Source organism: Leptonychotes weddellii, chromosome 9 (assembly GCF_054177405.1).
Source record: "Leptonychotes weddellii isolate Sample4059 chromosome 9, ASM5417740v2, whole genome shotgun sequence".
Lineage (NCBI taxonomy): Eukaryota > Metazoa > Chordata > Mammalia > Carnivora > Phocidae > Leptonychotes > Leptonychotes weddellii.
This window is the reverse complement of record NC_138377.1, coordinates 18828891-18848921: the sequence shown is the minus strand read 5'-3', so window position 1 is coordinate 18848921 and position 20031 is coordinate 18828891. Positions and strand designations below refer to the sequence as shown.

The 20031-nt window shown below is 42.9% G+C and overlaps 1 protein-coding gene and 1 pseudogene across 6 annotated transcripts in view; one reads left to right on the top strand and one right to left on the bottom strand.

Annotated features, from left to right (window-relative positions):
* Positions 1 to 20031, bottom strand: part of STON2 (stonin 2) — a 132735-nt gene that overhangs the window by 30470 nt on the left and 82234 nt on the right. The window lies entirely within an intron of this gene.
* LOC102739793 (gametocyte-specific factor 1 pseudogene) lies at positions 7 to 5013 on the top strand (annotated as a pseudogene).

Below are 20031 nucleotides of genomic sequence, written 5' to 3'. Positions count from 1 at the left end.
GCCAAGATAATCTTGAAGAAGAAAAATGTTGGAGGGCTTTATTACTAAATTTTAAGATTTACTATAAAGACTCAGTAACTAAGATAGTATAATAGGAAAGACAAATAAGTTAATGGAAGAGAATAGAGAGTCGAGAAGTAGACCCATACATATATACTCATCTGGGTTTTGACAAAGGTGCCGTAGAATTCAATGGGGGAGGGAAGTTCTTTTCAATAAAGTGTGCTGGAGCAACTAGACACACATATGGGAAAAAATAGACCTTAACCTTTTCCTCTCTCTCTATATATACAGGAATTAAAGTGAGAAAGGTCATAGATCTATATGAGAACCAAAACTGTAACACTTCTGTAGGAAAACATAAAAAAAACATTTCATGACCTTGCAGGCTGCAGCGATTTCTCATGACACCAAAAAGCACTACCATGAAAGAAAAAAAACTTAATAAATTGCATCTTATCAATTTATCAAGATATCACTTAAAAAGTTAAAAGGCAAGCTATTAAAAAAAGACATATCCAGAATACATAAAGAATTCCCACAAATCAATAATAAAAAGAATAACCAATTAAAAAAAACAGGCCCTTCATAAAAGAAGCTATATGAATGGCCACAGAGCACATGATAAGGTGCTCAACATCATTAGACACTAAGGAAGTGCAAATTGAACTATAATGAGATACGACACATCCACCAGAAAGGCTAAAGTTGGAAAGCATGATCTTATCATATGTTACAGGATGGAAAACAACTAGAACTCTCTTATATTGTTGGTAAGAGTATAAAGCGGTAAAATCACTTTGAAAAATGGTTTAGCAGCCTAATAAATTTGCACATTCACCTAACTTATGATCCAGCAATTCCACTACCATGTTTATATGTGAGAGAAGTGAAAAATATGTCCACAAATAGATTTGTTCAAGAATGTTCATAGTAGCTTTATTAATTATAGTAAAAAACTGGAAATACCCCCACTACCCATCAACAGGAGAATGGCTAAGCAAACTGTGTCATATTCATATAATAGAGTACTACTGTAGCAATAAACCTAAGTGAACTGTTCAGACATACAGCAACATGACAAATCTTAAAACCACTACCTGAATCTCAAAAGTCACTATCACACCATCACTTACCCTGGTTTCACTGATTCATTTAATCTCATATGAGCCCTATAAAGTAGATACAATTATCCTTCAGTTTTAATAATGAAAAAGATTCACAGAGGAAAAATAATAGCCAAGATTGTATTTACTCATTCATTAGTTCATTCAATACTTACTGAGCATATACGTTCGCTAACAAGTGGTGTGTCACATGCTGAGGATAAAATGTTAGCGAAACCAGACACAAGATTTAAACCCAGTCCTTCCACTACACAACACTGCCCGGTACTGCAACGGGCCCTACATCAAAAAAACGAGTAAGACATTATCAGTGCAATTACCATACAATACAAAGTGCTCCTATAGGTATATGCAAAGTGCTGTGTGAACCCAAAAAGGGAAATGCTTGATAATTCTGCCTGAGTTGGTTGAAGCCAAACTGGCAAAGCAGCTGACATCTCCACTGGAAATCTAACAGCAGACAGAGTGCTTTCAGGTGCTGAGAAAGAGTGGAAAGAGCTCAAGATTTGGAACCAAGTCTACCTGGTGGGGATGCTGGCTCAGTACTGACATTTGTGAAATGCGAGTAACTGTCCAACAGCTTCCAGTTCCCACAACCTGGAAATAATACCTAAAAATCTAAGCACAGGCAGAGAAAACTCAAATTAGAGTAGCTTTTATTTCTGAGCAAATCACTGGTGTTAGTCAGACTGCCAATATATGTCTCCTACTGCAGATGGTGCGTCAATCCCCAGAAAGGCTTACCTCTCAAAACAAGAATGTGATTACCTTTCTAAGGCTTGGAAAGCTTAAGACTAGATGCAACCCACAGTGATTTGCTGGCTTTTGATCCCCCTCCTCGTGTGAACATGACTTGTGCCCAACATACGCCATGAGACTGTGTTACATAGAGTTGGCTATCTCAGTTTGAGTGGTTTCCACGGGGTTAGAGCCCAGGCCCCCAAAACACCTGGACTAGTGGGAAAAACAGCCACTCTGCATTGTGCCTTTCCACACAAAACCACCCAGAACATGCACCTGATCGCGGGGCTTCCTCTATGCCCAGCTCATGGCAATGTTCCCTTTAACCTGCATCACATGGCCCTATTGGTCTCCAGATTCCTAGAACAGAGGCTAGTGGCAAGTACTAAATTAATCCGAGAGAGACTGCCTAGTAAGGCAGGGCCAAAGTGGCAGAATTTTCTCAATACACAGAGGCTCTTCCTGAGGCACCTGCATCCAAGATTTTAATATAGATAACGAAATAGGTTCAGTATCCCTCCTGATGGCACAGCAGGTTAGTGCTGCTGAATATTAAGGCATTTACAAAACAAGAGGTCAGAAGTTGTTTGCGAGGCTGAGTGGCTCTTTATTGACATTTCCAGTCAAGCTAGAATAATTACAGCAAGAGTGGCCCTGGCACCAGCCTCTCCTAACCACACAGGTTTATAGGTGCGAAGTTGACTGATGAACTGACGCAGAAGGGTGTTTACAATGTTTAATCATCAGAGCGAACACTGCCAACAGCTCCACAAGGAGCACGGCACACGGGAGAGAGCACTGTACCGCAAACAGGCTGTGGGTAATGTCAGGCAAGTGATTTCTGTTCTCCGAGCCTCAGGTCCCTCACCTATAAAATGGGATAATGATGCCCTGCAGCATGTTGTGAGAGTTACAGATAATGTAGGCAAGCGCCTGGCATAATGCCTTGCAGGTACCAGACACCTAATAAATGGCTGCTTCTGTTATCATAATTAATGGAAGGCATGGCCGTCTAGAGTTTTGGGGGAGCCAAGAAGAAGATATATGCTACGAGTTGATTGCTTTTGTTGGATAGAGGCCATGTTAAATGGCTCGTAGCCTGCTTCCATGGAGTGGAGTTCAGGGAAGGGTTGGTGTGTGAGGGGGAAGGGGTGGGTGAGTGGAGGATAACAGGAGAGACAAAGAGGGGAGAGGAGGGGGAAAATAAATAGCTTTCAGAAGAAGCACATGTATCTTGTTACTAGACTATAGCTATTAGAAGGCAAAGCCCAGGTCTTATTTTATGTACATTTTAGCCTGTTTCTGTTCATTATTACTAGCTCCATCAGCGTCTAACATAATACCTGACAGCCAGCAGACACTCGGTAAATGTTTACTGATGCACACCTGGATCGGGCACTGACTCGCACTCGCAGGTGGAGCTCTGACTAAACAGGAAAAGGAAAGGGACAGTGGCGGTGTGGGACAATTGTCGAGCAGCGGTTCTGATAAGCAGAAGTGCCCTTTGTCCCAGCGGTTGAGTCACTGCGCCATCACACTGACAAACTGTGACAGGTTCCATTCACAACACCAATAATGGCATGAGGTCATTCCCTCGACAAAGCAATAAGCCCCAGATAAAGGCTCCAAATCTTAACATGGGAAAGGTCTATCCCAGTCTGTCACCTTCTAGTCCAGTTAGCACATCAGGTACATGAACTATTTTACTGTGCCGTCCTGGACTAGGCGTTCTACATACTCTTTGTTCGTTAATCCTCGTGACAATGCTATGTAAGATATTAAGTATAGTTTATAGGTGGAGAAAATGAAATTCACAGAGGTGAAGTAACTTGCCTCAGATCAGATATCAACCAGGCTTCAAAATCATATCGTACAACACACATACAGAAGGGCGTACATATCAAAAGTTTTCACACACCGACTACATTCATGTAACCAGTACCAGAAGTAGAAATAAATCTCCTTGTACTTCTTTCTTGTCACGCCCCCTCCAAGGGCAGCCCCTCTTCTGACTTCTCACAACTCTATGAGTTTTGCCCAGAACATTCCAACCTACAGTAATTTCTCCTTCCACTGAATTCTTAGGTTTTTCTTCTCTGTAATTTCCCAATACCCTCTTGGAGTGTCAATGATTTGTTCTGTTACATACCTTGTCTTTCTAATTACGATTGTTATAAGCTCTTTGAGGCCCAGGTTTTATACTTCTTTACATCAACCCTAGCATACCTAGTATGGAGAACATACTGCACAGTATATGAACCTAACAGTTACTTTCTGCTTTCTGTGTGTCTGGCACTGTTATAAACACTTTACCTGGATTATCTCATTTAAGCCTTCCAACAACCCAGTGAGGTAGATACTGCTATTTTCTCCCTTCTATAAATGACAAAATGGAGGCAAAAGAAGTAACTTGCCCAAAGTCTTACAGTTAGGGAGGGATAGTCAGGAGGCATGGTTACTCCAGGGAATGCATGAATTGGAGGGCTTTCATTATTCTGTTCTCTTTTTATAAAATTTTTATTCAAGTATAAAACACACATAGAAAAAAGACAACATAAATCACCCATTTAAAGTTCAATGCGCTTTGGATGTGGGGAGACTGTGCCCGACCCAGCACCTGGATTCAGCTCCTTCATTTCCAACATGGAAAAAACTTACATCAATTCCCTGGACCCTGAAAAGCTATTATAATGCTCCTATGATAAAAACCACCAGATCAGGGTCTGCAGTCTTATCATTTTATCAAAGGCAGAAAGAATCATCCTGATGTCGCAAGCAAATTGGCTACTTTGTCCTTTCAATGCTCACCACCAGCTTCCTTGGGCCAAAAATCAGTCATCATATCTCAAGCTGCGAAGACACAAGTTGTATTGAGCAGGATGTTGTCAAACCAGGAACCTTGGACAAGAGACTCTGGTTGAGAGCACAGGCGGTTTACCCCTCCTTTGCGATGAAGACTAGGAGAAAGCTCAGTGGGAACAGACCAGCACCCCATTTGTCTGGGGCACAGCCAACTACTGTAGCAACAACTGCCCTACAAGCAACAGAGTCATGGCACGTAAGAGTAACCTGGCTTCAGGCATGCATGTTCCCACGTCTCTGCTGTATGTTCTGCCCATGGAAAAACAATGGAAATGCCCAGTAACTTAGTATCTATCTCATCAAATGCCAAACCCTAGAAGATTCCTTTTTTTTTTTTTTTGTCAGAGAGAGAGAGAGAGATTGCACAAGCAGGGGAAGTGGCAGGCAGCAGGAGAAGCAGGCTCCCTGCCCGGCAGGGAGCCCGATGTGGGGCTCGATCTTAGGACCCTGGGATCATGGCCTGAGCCGAAGGCAGACGCTTATCGACTAAGCCACCCAGGCATCCCGACCCTAGAAGACTCTTGCTTCTTCCTGCTACCAGTGGGTTCTTCGGACGTTTAAACAACTGAGCCACCCAGGCGCCCCATGTCCTTTTCATTCTAGCTATGATGGTAGGTGTATAGTGGTGTCAAATTGTGGCTTTATTTGGGCTTTCCCTGATGGCTATGAAGTTGTATACCTGCTGGTCATTTGGATATCCTCTTTTGCGAGTACCTTTTCAAGGCTTTTCTCCATTGGGTGGTCTGCTGTTTTGGAGTTGATGTGTAGAAGTTCCTTATATATTCTGGATATGAGTTTCCAGTCAGATAAGTCTATTACAAGTTTCTCCTCTCATGATGTAGCTTGCTTTTAACTCTCTTAATAGTATCTACTGGTAAACAGTCCTAATTTTAATGTAGTCTAATTTACCAGTTTTTTCCTTTATAGTTATTACTTTCTGACTCTTGTTTAAAATGCATTTTTTAGGGGCTGCCTTATTAGAGATTGACTGGTGGGGCTGCCAGACAAGGCCCAAGCCTCCCCAAAGCCACAAGGGCTAATAAGCTAAGTAAGTCACCACAAAGCTCTTTCTCTGGAATTTTACTCTATAGGGAATGAAAATGAAACTGAAAATGGTTGACAGCAGTAGAAGAAACCATCTGAGAGTCCTTGCCAGAGACCCAAATTCTGTTCTACCCCCCCTTTCTGGGTATGGCTTTTCAGCTTGATTTCTGTTTTTCCTTCAGTTCTGTGAGCACATTCTTCTCTTTGCCCCTCCATATCCTTCCAATACACTCTCCTCCTAAGAAAATTTCAAATTAGCCAGAGTCCATTTCTGTTGCTTACAACCAAAGAATCCCACTGATTCCTTCATTCACTCTCTCTGTAGTGACATCATCTATTTTTATATTTGGTGCTAAGCACAAAAGTACAGCTTGACTAGTCACACTGTGCAAACAAGAAATTTCACCTTCTTGAAACTCAGTCCTCATCCTTTCATGACTGAAGTATGATTTTTTTTAAAAAACTATGAGCTTTCTGACATCCCAGGGCTGGTTCTGCCAGACACTCACACTAGGAAAAACAATGGCATTTTCAACTCATTGGCTCCTAGGGAAATGAAGAAGGGGAAATCTAGCTAAAACTGCACATTCTCCAATAAAGCAGACAATAAAAAGGTACATTAACCCCTTAACAAAGTATCCAGCAAAGACAGCTCTGCAGCTGTGCCTAAGCATGATAATTACTTTTTTGTGTGTGTGTGCTGATGGCTATAATAATGAGTACTGATAATTTAAGTGGAAGAGCAAATAATACGTTGTGTAGAATATTATTTAAATAAGGAGCACTTCTAAAAATTAAATTATCCTGAATAGGCAGCAGGGGGGAAAGGGGTGACAATCTATAGAAACACTGTTGTAACTGGAAGGGTGTTTGGGAAATCATCTCAGTAATCACGTGCTCAGGCCCTTCATGTTTCACAAAATAAGAGCACAGGCCAACATTAACAAGAGAGATTTTTTTTTTTTTAAAGATTTTATTTATTTATTCATGAGAGACAGAGAGAGAGAGAGGCAGAGGGAGAAGCAGGCTCCCAAGCAGCAGGGAGCCCGATGCGGGACTCGATCCCAGGACCCTGGGACCATGATCTGAGCCGAAGGCAGACGCTTAACCATCTGAGCCACCCAGGCGCCCAACAAGAGAGATTTTTAAGAAACAAAAAGAAATTATACCTCCAAACGAGTCTGAGCTGGCAAATCATACACATATTGCATTGATACAATTGTAACATTAGGCATTTCTGGATGCATCTTCTGGAAGTGTTTTAGAAACTATGGTGTTTTCTTCAACATGACCTTAGTGGTGGCAAATCTTCATTCCTTGAGGTTGACGGGGTTTGATTTCTCAAAAACATTCAAAACTCAGAGTCAAAGCTGGTGAGTAAGTTTCTGTATTTCCTTTTTTTAAAAAAGGGACAATACACCATAGTGTGGGCTTCAGAGTTAGAGAAATGTACTCTGACATTTCCCAGCATGTGATCTTGAACACAGGAGCGTCTACTTGAGTCTCAATTTCCTTATACATAAGAAGGGACTAACATTCTTTCTGATGGGTGTGGCTGGTAAATGAGATACTGTATCTGAAGCTATTATATCTTTAGCTTTTATTATTGTGACTAAGGGAGGAGAATGGCTTTTGTCTGTCGAATGTAAATTGGTTCTGAAAGGACTTCACAAAAAAAAAATTTACAGATTTTAGGCTTCACCATTAGTAAGTGACAAGACTTGCAATGTCTCTGGATTTATGCAATCCGGCTCAGACCCAGAAATTATTTCTAAGAACAAAACACAATCATAGAGTCCCAAGTACTGTAGTTGGAGCATTTATTCACAGATGTGCCTCTTGGTGTCAGAGGAGACCTAGACACTCATGCTCTAATTCTGAATCCATCCCTAGCAATGCCCATGAAGGGGCCCATGAAGAAAGGGTAGCTAGCTATTGGTGCAGGGAAAATTGAAAGAAGTGATGGACGAAACAGAAGTTCTCAAAAGAAACCAGATTTACCGAGAGAACATCTTTTACCCATAGACATACACGCTAAGGGACTGTGGGAGGATCAGGGGCAGAATGGCTCCTTTAATAGGCTGCAACTTCAAAATTCAGAGGGCGGGTTTCTAGGATGATACTTGCCAGGTAGAATAGGCTGGTCTTCTGATAGTCAAGCTTTATTTGGTTCAGCAACTGGATTAACAATCTTTCCTTGATATTTGCCTAAAACCTTACTCTGCCCTGCTTCCATGGGAACAGAAATAGGTCATCAAACACGCAAAAAATATGGTTACCTTGACCCCTTAGTGTCCTTATCAATAAAATGAGAAAAACCACACCTACCTCAGGGTACTATGCAAATTAAATGCGATCTCATGAAAAGCATCATTATAGAGTCTGACACATAGCAGTTGCTTGATAAATAAGTAATTATTGGCTTTAAACAGAGAAGGAAATGCCAAATGTTGCATCTGAACTGCTAAGAAGATAATCTATAGATCAAGAGAAAAACTTAATCTAGTCTGGATAATTCTACAATGTTTGAATCTTGGTTTTGAACAATTGGTATTATATCTTGAATGCATATTTTCTCCATACCTTCTTGTTTTATCAACATATATCTTGAAATTTTGCTTAGTTAAAAGAATTAAAAATCACTTAACCAATCATCCTTGAGAAAAATCTACTCATAAATATCCAGGTCTTGTGCTCTGTAGATCTGACCTTTTCTTTGAATTACCAGAGCTAGAGGATGAGGTTCCATAGAAGATGGATATTCAATAGATGATGAAATATTCCTTCAATCAATCCTCTGGGCCAGATATGGAGTTCAGAGATCTGAATCTGTTTTGATCATGACTGTGTATTAAGCGCACAGAGTTAGTGGAGGAGTTCTCCTTCAGAGGGGAAAAACAGGAACTGTTCATTCTGTCATCACTGCCTCTTTCACATAACAGATGTGTATTTCCTGTGTCGAGTCAGGGATAACGTGCCAAAGACAGGAAGAGACTGGGTGAAAGGTGTCATTATCTTGTTTGAGAATCCTCCACACAGATGACCACCTTTACATTTCAAAAACAATGGCTCTCAAATCGTTTGATGCCCATGGTCACTTTGGAAGAGCAATAAACCAAAAGACCACACATAGAGGACCCTGAATTAGGGCTGGAAGACCTGTCCCTCTGCCCCACTCAGAGAATTCATTTAACACACTTGGGCCTCAATTTCCCCATTTGGAAAGTGAGGGGGTTGGATCAGATAACCCTGAATTTGTCTAGTGTTTAAAACTCTATAATTTATATCTACTCTTCTACTTTTTTTTACTGTGAAAGATAGCAATGAAAGCCACCCCACTTTCACCAGAATGAATAAGACACTGCCTTGATGAGACTCATGAAAGAAACAATAAAATATGAATTCACGTTAAAGATAAAAATATATACAGTGCCGTCCTGCCATCATCCCCAGAGAGCTGCCCGCTCATGGTGTGATGAGCCTGCTTTTCATATGCTCTTTCTCACCATCTACGGTAACAGCAGAACAGTATCTCTGAACCCTCAAAACGGCTCATTCAATTCCAACTTACAAACTGTCAAGACTAATCAGAGCTGCAGACAGCATCAGCAACAAGTGGTGACATGGAAGCAGAATTCTGCATCCAACTGCAGAACAGCCAGGTGTTATTCATGAGCTAATCATGGTGAACATTTCTTGAGTATTGACTTTATGCCAGCACTTAAAGCCATGTGCTTTATATACATTATGGAAGGTCTGATCATCCCCTGTACTGGGTGGGTCCAGAGACGAGGGCTACCGCAGCTCAGCGTCCCAGCCGCTCTACTCAGCGGCATTGTAATGGCCACTCTTTCACAGGGGAGCTGGACAAGGGAGCTCCTGTGTCCTTTCTCCTGTGCCTTCTTTCCAGCTCCAGTGATTCACACTCCTTCCTCTTAAGCCCATGAGTCCTGAGAGATTGGATAGTTCAGAAAGTTTGCTAGCTGACCTGCTCTTTGACTTTTCACAAGTGTTTTCCTCTAAGTGCCAAATGCTTCAATGACTACTCCTGTCTTCCATGATCAAATATAGAGGTACCACTGGTATCCCTAGAGTGCTTGTTGTATTCGACATTAGTTCACATTAGTTCACGTGGTAGGTTTGAGCTAGGATTTGAGCTAAACAGCAAGAGGTGTTACAGACTTGGAGAACAGGTAAAAGGGAGCCTGGAACTTAGATTACCACTTCTGGAAGACACAGCTGAATCCACATTCCTTTTTGCACTGCACCTAGTTTTGTATCCAGCCATCGACAGGTGCGGAACCTGTTGTATGGTGGAAAGAGCAATGTGATAGGAGGGAGTAAAGAACAAGGGCACAGGTCTCCATCACCCCCATTCCTGCCCAGCCATCTCTGCTCTGCTCTCCTCTCCCCACACTGGAACAGAACCCTGATATTGAGAAGTACCAAATGTCAAGGGGTGTTTCTAACTCAGGAGGGGCAAAGAAGAAGAGAAAAGGGTGAGATCTCTTTATCGGACTAAAAACAATAACAATGTGCCAGACACTGTGCAAAAAAACTTTTCTTAGATGATCTTATTTCCTTCCCACAAGGCTCCTCTGAGAGAGACATTCTTATTGACTCCATATAAAGACGAAGTAAATGAGGCTCAGAGAGGTTAAATAACATGCCCAAAAGCTGTACGGGTAGGAAGTGGTAGAGCCGAGATTAAAGAGAAGCTTTGCCACTGAAAACAAAGGGATTTGCTTTGTAAAGAATTGTGTGAAAGTGCTGGAAAGGGGCAAATTCCTAGGAAACCAAGACAGAGCTTGGAGCAGACCTTCTCTGGAACTCACTCGGAAGGGGATATCAGATAGGAAAGCACCACGTTCCCACATATTATCTTTGTTGAGTATATTTTTGTAAATGAAGGAGGGGCCAATTAACATTGTCTAGTGAGACACATGAGCCTGATGGCTTGGCTACCTGTCAACCTAATACAGTTATTTCCTGGTCTTTGGCCAACAAGGCATACCATACTGTCCCCGCCAATTAAGTGGAAAGCAGAATGGACATACGTGTGTGTGGGTGTGGGTGTGTGTAGGATTTGTGCAGTGTAGGCACAAAGCCCACAGGCACACCTTGCATTCTTGGCTAAAATTCCTTCCTCCTCATAAAGAAGAGCGATTGTGTGATTGTTTTAGTCATTCTTTTCTTCCTGGAATGGCTTTGGGAGGGATATAGTCTGGCAGGGGTTTAAGCTCCCAAGAGGACCAAGCGTAAAGGCAGGCTACCGAGACCCTCCGTGTCTGTGGGTTTTGGTGAGAAACGGAACCTGGGGCAACTATGTGGGCAAAAGCTGTCCTTTGCCGTGGAAGCTGAACTTTCTAAGGAGAGGAGCCAGAAGGGAAACTTTACCTTATCTCAACTGTCCATACTCTCTACCTCTCTACCTGTTCTCAAGATAAATTGAAGCTATTTGGCTTTTTGACGCTAGATATTTCATGCTTTCTACAGAAACGTAATCAGTAAATCTCCCCTAAGTCATTCCCCTTATAAACTGCAAACTCAGTGAGACCAGAAGGAATTGTACTTTCTAATTCAATCAACTTCCCTCCATGCCTCTTGTACCTGGTTGATGAATATCCATCACACCTCCAACCTAAGGAATTCTTGCTTTTCCCTCCCGGCAGCATCTAGTCTAGGCTTGCTGCTTAGGTCTGCAATGGCTAGCTCTAGTTTCCCAGTGCAAATGCTTATATTGATCATAACTCTACTGGTTTCCAGGAACCTGCCAATCCTCTTGAAAACTGGTATCCTTCTGGTTTTTAAAGCAAAGAGATTTCTGGAGCCAAGCCAACTTTTTGTGTGCTTATAATCACCTTTTGGTTGCAAATTTTTTGTGTTTCCATTACTCAACACTTAAGGTAAGAAGTCTGTTTAAGAAACATGTCCTTGCTTATAAAGCCCATCAGTCAAAAAAGGACACTTACAAATTAATTAAAAAGATAGAATTCCATGATTTCAATGTTCTTGCTGTTTTGTCCTCATTTCTCCCTCCCTCTCTCTTTCCCTTTTTTTTTTTGTCCACCACTTTCATTCTGTGTACTATCTCCTATAACCTCCTTCCAGGACCTTGCTTCAGTTCATGGATTCTGTCACAAAAGACTAATCAGTCCAATCAAGGAAAATTAAAACCTGTCTCATGATCAGGTCAATGACAAGAGCCCAGGGTTTTTTGTTTTCATTTCTTGCAGCATATTTTGGGTGTGGGGTGGGATGGCAGAGAAGAGAAACAGGAAAAGTAAACCTGAAGATCTTTAAGGGCAGAGACGGTCACGTAATCATCTTTGTACCCTCCAGAAAGCCTAATGTAGCACTGTTGAGCCTTCAACAAATGTTTACTGAGTGGTTCCTAGGCAGAGTCAATGGTGAATAAAATAGACTGGGTGCTTGCCTCCCAGAGTCCTCAGTCTCAGAATGAGAGAGAAAATTGATAAAAACAAACCACCCCCCCACCCCAAGCAAGAAATAGATCATTACAAACTGTGCTAAGTGTGATGAAATAAAAGAATACACTTAGCAGGGAGCATAAGCCTGGAGCCCTGCTCTAGCCCGGGGCGGGGGGGGGTGCTTTGGGGGGTTAGGGGTCAGGAAAGGCTTCCCTGAGGAAGCAACACTGAAGTGGAGACCTGAAGTATGAGTAGGAGTTAAGGGAGCTGCAAATTATAAGATCTTCAATAAAGCAAAGGCTTTTTTGTACTTTTCAAACAACTGCAGTACCAATTTTTTTGTGTGTAGGAGAGACATGAATGAAATGTTAGCAATGTCATCCACATCTTTCATTCCACATGCAAAGGAATTAAGATCCCCGTATGAGCTGCCCAAGGCCACTGGGGCTAGGACTAGACCCCCAGGGCTGCTGGCTCTCAGCCTAAAGCCCTTAGGACTACACCACAAGAACGCAGTCTCGGTGGCCACACCAGACTTAAAAAGCAGAGCTGAGGGAACTCTGAGACATACAGACACAGGGCTTATCCCATATTCAAATGGTATGTAGTGGGTTGGGGATAAAAGATTTTTAAAAGTGAACTTTTAAATTTTTGTTTAAGATTTATTTATTTATTTGAGAGAGAGAGAGAGCGTGGGGGTGATGGGGGTAGGTGGGCAGGTACAGAAGGGGAGGTGTAGAGGGGGAGGGAGAGGGAGAATCCAAGCTCAGCCCAGAGCCCAATGCCTTGATCTGACCACCTCAAGATCTGACCTGAGCAGAAACCAAGAGTCAGGTGTTTAACCGACTGAGCCACCCAGGTGCCCCTAAAATTGAACTTTTAATAAAAGAACCTAGTGCTGCTTCTGCAGAATGGCTGAACACGTTCAGGTATTTCTGACCAAAACGTTTTTGTGAACCAGGAACAAAGAGGGAACCAGGCGGATTTCGCCGTCTACATGCAAAGTGGAAACAAGATGTAGAAGCGAAAACGGTATTGTGGCAATGTGATCCAACTAATTCAAAGTGATATTTAAGGTCTACTGACTTCACCCATTAGCCCAGCAGGAACTACAATTAGCCCTAAACGCTAAGCTTAACCACACCTGAGAAGCAGCCCTGAGTTCACAGGGCAGTTTTTCAATGCCTGTGACACCTCCTGGCAATCTAATACCACCCAAGCAACTTTCCTCAGCAGCTTTCCCATCTTCGTCCCTCTCTTTACAACACTGTTACACCAAGTAAAGACTAACACCACCATTTCTCAGTCTCAGTTAGCTTGCCCTTCCTTCTCAGTACACAACAAAGATACAGAGTGAATACAGAGGGGAAAACCCACATTCTGGTCCACTCTGGCTTCTCCAAACTTAGAAGTGAACACAACATGGGCAATAATCCAAGAGCTTCACCACCACCCTATTTGTTAAGCAAAGATAGTAAGAAAGGTTTCCAAAAGCTGCCAGGGGGTGTCTTTCAGAAGAGAAGTCTCATGAAGAAGGGAGGAAGAGATACTACCGACTACCACTAAACCTCAAATCCTTCCCCACTTCATACCTCTTCAGGAGACAAAAGATTAGAAATGTCCCTCCAATCAAAACAAGATCTCTCTCTGCCTTTCCATGATTCTTAGCCCCTGCTTTGTGTTGGCCTCTTTGTCTCTGCAAAGAAGCTGCTTCATTGAAACATCATAGAAAGAAAAAGTTGTCCCCCAGACAATGAAGTCGCCTGCACACAGGCATTTCTTATTTCCAACGTAGGCAGGAGGCAGTCGACAAAGCCTGCAGAATTCTCAACCTGTTGCTATAGTAGCAGAAAGAATGTGATTCAAGCAGCTCTGCTGAGATCCATATCCAAATCCCTCCAGCTCCCAAAGAGAACATTAACCCTTCACTGCCCCTTTTTGGGGGCAGAATTACCTGGAAAGAACCCTAAATTTGTCTTAGGCACTGGATATTGTAGTCCTAGTATCCACTCACTTGTGCACTCACCCAATATCTATTTAGATTCTCTTGTGCTGGCCCCTAGGTTTTCAGTGGTAAACAATGCAGATATGGCCCTTGGCAATGAGCAAGAGGAGGAGTAGGATATTAAATCACTGCTCAGATAACAACATATTACGCAGCATTATATGGGAGACACATGAGGTTCTCAGCAAAGCCATCGCCAGAATGGAGACAACCTATCCAAGATAACCAGCTTATACATTAATTGTAGCGGTCTCTACATATTCTGGGCCACTGCCATTATTTGATTGTTTGCACGTGCTAATCTGACAAGAACACCATTAGAAATGCCTGTTCCCATATCATGCCTTCTACAAAGCATTAATTTGAATGAGTTGTTTAATCAAGTCAGCTTTCCACATAAAATAGAAATAGCCCTGTTTGTCAGAGAACCACTGCAGGCATTTGCTGAACAGTCAGTCACTCCGCAACAGAAACAACATGTGAGGGCTCAGAGAACCCATGGAAGCAGTACTGAGGACTTCTATCTAAACAGCCCCCACTCCATTTTACTTCTGTGGTCAAGACAGTAACAAAGAAACCTTAGGAAAGAGAATTTAGAAAGGACTTATAATCCAGCTTACTTTCCCTAACATTGCAGTGCAGAAATCTTACAGTACTGAATACCTTCCTGCTGGACTTCTTTTTTTCCCACGGAGCATAAGCACTATGAGGGAGGGGTTTCTTAGGAAGCTAAACTCATTAGGTAATGATATCCTCATACGCTTTTTGTGAAACAAGGCAGCATCGATCAGGCTGCCGAGCGAAAGTGGAAAAACCAACGGGACAGGTTGCTAATCTCGGATGGCCAGGAGATGCGGTTTCGTGGAAGTTCCATAATCTTTTGTACCTCAGTTTCCTCAGAGGTAAATCTGATACACTCTGTAGATCCAAAGGCACAGACTGATCAATAGCAATGCTTATACATCAGTGGCCTGAAGTACAGTTGACCCTTGAACAGCCTGGGAGTTAGGGAAGCCAACACCCCACAGAGTTGAAAATCCACATGTAACTTTTGACTCCCCAAAACCTGACCACTAATAGACAACTGTTGCCTAGAAGCCTTATTGATAACATTAAAAGTAAGAAATCTTTCCTTAAGAAAATCATAAGGAAGAGGGGCATCTGGGTGGCCCAGTCGGTTGAGTGTCTGCCTTCGGCTCAGGCCTTGATCCCAGGGTCATGTGGGGAGTCTGCTTCTCCCTCTTCCTTTGCCCCTCCCCCTGCTTGTGGCTGTCTCTCACTCTCAAATAAATAAATAAAATCTTAAAAAAAAAATCATAAGGAAGAGAAAATACATTTATGGTACTGTAAAAAACCCATGTCTATGTGGACTTGCTCAGTTGAAACCCGAATTGTTCAATGCTAACTGTACTCCGTTGCTATTCTTAGTAACACTGTAAAACATAGTTTCTGCCCTGGAGAACACTTGAGCAGCTCAATCATATTTAAGAACACTAGTTTCCTATCTTAACCAGAGGCACAGGCTAAAGGTCTTTCAACAAGCAATCCAGGGAGAGATGGGCCCATCAGAAAGGGATATTCACCCAAATCTCTTTTAACCACTGCAACCCTGGGCTAAGATTTAGGAAAAGGTCCCAAATGATCTGACTACATGAAAACTGTTTTTTTTTAGCCTGAGAAAGAAATGATGGTAGCAAATGTGTGATCTAAAGAAATGACTTCATCCTGACTTTACAGTTTCTCTCTGCAAATCTGTATTTCCCTGGCCTTTGACAATGGATTTGGCCATGTGACCTGCTTTGATCAACAGATGTTAACAGATTAATAACATAACCAGAAGCTTGAAATGAACTTGCTAATTGTGGCTTTTTTCTGCCATCACCATGAGAAGAATGTGCCCAAGCTAATAGCTGATCTCAGGGAAAGGTTGAGGGACATGTTGAATAAAGCCACCCCCAACTAAGCCAAGCCAAGATCAGTGGATTCTCCCCACCCTAACCTGCAGACAGAGGGGTTAATAAACACATACTGTTGTATGCTACAGAGATTTTTGTGTTGTATTCACCTGTAGTTTAAGGGTCAAAACCTTGTTTGCAGGGGACCTGGGTGGCTCAGGTGTTAAGAGCCTGCCTTCGGCTCAGGTCATGATCCCAGGGTCTTGGGACTGAGCCCCTCATAGGGCTCCCTGCTCGGCAGGAAGCCTGCTTCTCCCTCTCCCACTCCCCCTGCTTGTGTTCCCTCTCTTGCTGTGTCTCTTTCTGTCAAATAAATAAAATCTTAAAAAAAAAAACAAAAAAACTTGTTTGCTTTGTTCTCTTAATATGTAACAAGTAAAAGATTTCTGATATTTCCTCCCCATTGGACTATAAGGTCCTCAAAGCAGGGTCCTATTACATCCTCAATGCCAAAGACTTATTCATGAAGTCTATACCACATTGTAAATCTCAGGGGATACAATAGTAAACAACATATAACTGCAGCCATCTGTCTGCACCTGTGAATTTTCCCCCATGTAAGATCAGGTCAGTGTGATTGTCCGAAGTTGATGACAAAGTTTACTTATGTGGCTTGAAGTATATCAAGGAACTCTGAACCATGGGAGTGTTGTTTTCCTAAGTACAGAAGAACTGCAATCACGGCATCTTTCAGTAACAGAAGGGATCAACAAGATCACTAGCTTATTGGTTCTCAATCCTAGATAATCACTAGAGCTTTCGGAATTACAGATTCCTAGTCCCCACGTACAGATATTTAGTTGAATAATCTGACATAAGGCCCAGACGTGTGTTGGGTTTTTTTGTTTTGAAGATTTATTTGAGAGAGAGAGAGAGAGAACACAAGCAGGGGGAGCAGCAGAGGGAGAGGGAGAAGCAGGCTCCCCGCTGAGCAGGGAGCCCGATGCAGGGCTCCATCCCAGGACCCTGGAACCATGACCTGAGCTGAAGGCAGATGTTTAACTGACGGAGCCACCCAGGCGCCCCGACATGTGATGTTAAAAAGGTCTCAAAGTAATGCTGATGATCACAAGAACTGGAAATGCCCCCCATCTAATAGAACCCTTCCAAACATTGACTGAATTTCTTATGCTGAGCTGCACTAAGCATTTGTGATGATGTTAACAGACCAAAAAGTGAAAATAGTTGTACCACCTCCAGGTGACCACATGAATCCATTAGTTGTTGTTAGCATAACAAACCATTCCAAAACTCAGTAGCTTAAAACAACAGGCACTCATTATTCCTCCTGAGTCTCTGGATCAGTTTGTGTGATCTCTGCTGGGCCCGCTCACGTATCGGGTCAGCTGGCTGGTCTAGGATATCCCCTTCACATATCTGGTATAAGATCACTATCAGCAGGGAAACAAGGGTCTCTGGGCCACAGCAACTGAGTCCAGGAGCATCCACAGGGTGACCAGGCTAGATTCTAGGTGAGCAAGTAGACGTGTGTGAGGCTGCTTAAGACCGACGCTGGGGACTGGTACATATGCACACTTTCACTCCTGCGTATTCTATTGGCCCGAGTAAGTTACAGGGCCTCGTTCAGATTCAGGGGCTGGATAAACAGACTTTACCTCTTGATAAGGGGAGCTACAAGGTCATTATCACAAGAGACTAGCTTCAAAGTCTATTACACAACCGAAGGGAGAAAAGGTTGCCTTAAGCCAAATAGGACTTCTAGGCCAAAGTTTTCACCTAATCTCAAGAAGTTATACACTTCTCAGGGTGAAGTTTTGTCTGATATTCCTCATTTCTATTCCTGCCTGCATACACATACCTTACTTATTCCTCAAGACCTCAGTCTCAAATGAAAGCAAAAGAAATCTATTTCTTCTCAGCACTATTTCATATTATCCTTTGAGGTTTTTAAAGATGATGTGGATGGCATGCCATCCTTATGAGGACTTGTTCAGGGCGAGTCTCTCTGCGATGTCTCTTCTTGGCATAGGATGTGCCTACAGATAAATGTGACCAAAGGATCCCCAGGGCTACATCCTGCAAAGGACTCCACAGCCTTGACATGAGGAGCACCAAAGTGTAAGAAATATTACAGGAAAAAGATAACACACTAGGCTGGTAAAGCGCCCCAAGGAGCAGGAAACTGGCGCTTACTGAAGATTATAGGCTGAGGCTAATTATATTCTAGCCACCAGCTGCTTCACTCAGCCGCAGGAAGTGCAGTAAAAGGATGGTGGCTGAATCCACAACTGTGTCCCTGACCCACGCCCGAAGATGTATGTAGCCTGGCTGGGATGCAGCAGGAGTTATTACAGTTCTGTTTTTTTTAGAAAAATTACTATGACCTTTGGGTTAGTTCTACTTAACTTCGCTAAACACCTACTTGTGAGGTTCGGTAGGGATAAGAATTCCAGTAACCAGAAAATACAGGATGGCAGAGAAGTGGCCAGGGCTGGGTAGTGCCTGGAGGCTCTTCAGACGGGACATGGAGGATGGAAGGAGAAAGCATGAGCTGCTCACACACAAGGTTGTCTTAAGTGCATATTTGGTTCCCATTTGTATGGCCAGTTTTCACTCCGCTTGCTATCACTGTTCAAAAGGTTAAGCAAGAGGAGTGAGTGAAAAACACAATGAAATGAAAAGAAATGCTAAATTGACCATAAAGAAGCCTCAGAAAAGCCAAATTCAAGAAGATACTGCATTTAATTTAGTTTGAGAAGAAACTCTACAAAGTTCTGAAAACAGGCCATCAACAGGAGGAAACACTGCCCGTTCTCCTCTAAACGGTCTTCCACTCCCGAGCACTGGGCACGGGATCCAGGAGACAAGCAGGTGCGGCAGCACTAAGTGAGGTTTTCGTTGGGTTTTCTAAAGATTTATTTATTTGGGAGAGGGAACAAGAAGCAGAGGCAGGGGGAAAATCTCTAGCAGACTCCCCACCGGGTGCGGAGCCCGACATGGGGTTCGATCTCAGGACCCCGAGCCCAAACCGAGAGTCGGACGCTTAACCGACTGTGCCACCCAGGCGGCCCCCGGGATAGTGATGTTTTCTGCTTGAACATGCAGTAACCAAACTGCAAACGCTCACAAAGGCGAGAACTGCTACCAGTGCTGTTCACTCCATGGGCAGCTCTGAGCGGCATCTGTTTGTTTTTCAATCACAACTGAAGAGAGTCACAAAATGCATCTCCAGGTGAAATCACCATAAGGGTTCCCACCCCCATCTTCTGCTCACTCGGCATAAAAGTAAGTGCATTCTTGGATGGTCTTTTAATGAGCTGGGGGATTGGGCTGCAGTCAGACTATGCTTTTGATTAATTAGCTAAGGGGAAACCAAAGCTCTAAGAAAGTAATCTACTGGTGTTATCACCACAGGAACATTGATAGTGACAACGATGAAGAATTACTGATTTCTTTTCAGAAAAAGACAGAATGTCAGAAGAGGGGTATGCAGTCTAAGAAGGGGATCTTCACCCTGCTTGTGCTCCTCCCCACTTGAACACACACACACACACACACACAACTTCATACCCTTCTTGGCACACTACTTTTTAGTAGTGCTTTTTAATGCTGCTCTAAAAACCTAGCTATGTGTTGTCGGGCGCCTGGGTGGCTCAGTCGTTAAGCGTCTGCCTTCGGCTCAGGTCATGATCCCAGGGTCCTGGGATCGAGCCCCGCATCGGGCTCCCTGCTCCGCGGGAAGCCTGCTTCTCTCTCTCTCCCACTCCCCCTGCTTGTGTTCCCTCTCTCGCTGTGTCTCTCTGTCAAATAAATAAATAAAAAATCTTAAAAAAAAAACCCCAAAAAAACCTAGCTATGTGAAGTACCGGCTGCTCTTCCTAGAGAATCCTCTTTTTTTTTTTTTT